Below are 853 nucleotides of genomic sequence, written 5' to 3'. Positions count from 1 at the left end.
GTCACTGTCTGTACGTTGGTCCTTTTGCCTGTCGGTCCCAGTGGTAAATAATGGTGTGGAGTTCCCACTGTGCAGGACTTGGCTTGGAAGTTTCACTCCATTCCTATATTCATACTTTGAGAGGCACTTTCTAATCCTGAATCTTTTTTCTCTTTATCCCTGAACTTCATTCTAGGAAGCCTAAAAGCTAGTTAGGATAGAAACTTCATGTGATGCTCTTAAATTAAAGAAATGCAGAGGATTTAGATGACAATACAAATTTAATGCTGGAATAAATCTATGTCAGTACCCACATTTTTACATCTCTGCTTGTTTTTTCTCTGCTTTTTTCCCCGATTGGTGGAGAGGAGAGAAAGAAGGATACTCATTAATAAGGAGTGGTTTGGTTTCTGCCCACCCTGAAATGTATGTGTTTAGTATTTCAGTTGATGCAGGTAAGAGTATAGTTCTGTGTCTTTTGGCACAGCTAAATTTACTGCAAGTTACTGCTTGCTGAGCGTGTGTGCGAAGTGAAAGCAGATACTATTAGAGGTATTGTGTGATATTGAACAGAGAGGTCTGTCTCTTGTCTGTCCCAGCAGCTATCTGGTGGAATTCAAAAATTTCCATGGCACAGTTTGAAAAGGGATGAGATGAACACCAGCACATGGCAGTGCTTGGCCAAGTGACGTTCCGCCACTAGCCGTGGAATGAGCACACAGCGGCCACCACTTCAGTCACAGTCACCTGCTTTTGTACGTCACTCATTAGAATTACAGATGCCTAAAAAGAATACTTTTTTTCCTAGCAACTTTTATAAGTAGAGGTGCTTTCAAAAAATACATCTTGGTCCTAATGATATTAAGATTCAAAT

This window comes from Falco rusticolus, chromosome 6, assembly GCF_015220075.1.
Source record: "Falco rusticolus isolate bFalRus1 chromosome 6, bFalRus1.pri, whole genome shotgun sequence".
Taxonomy (NCBI): Eukaryota; Metazoa; Chordata; class Aves; order Falconiformes; family Falconidae; genus Falco; species Falco rusticolus.
Note: the sequence above shows the minus strand (reverse complement) of the source record.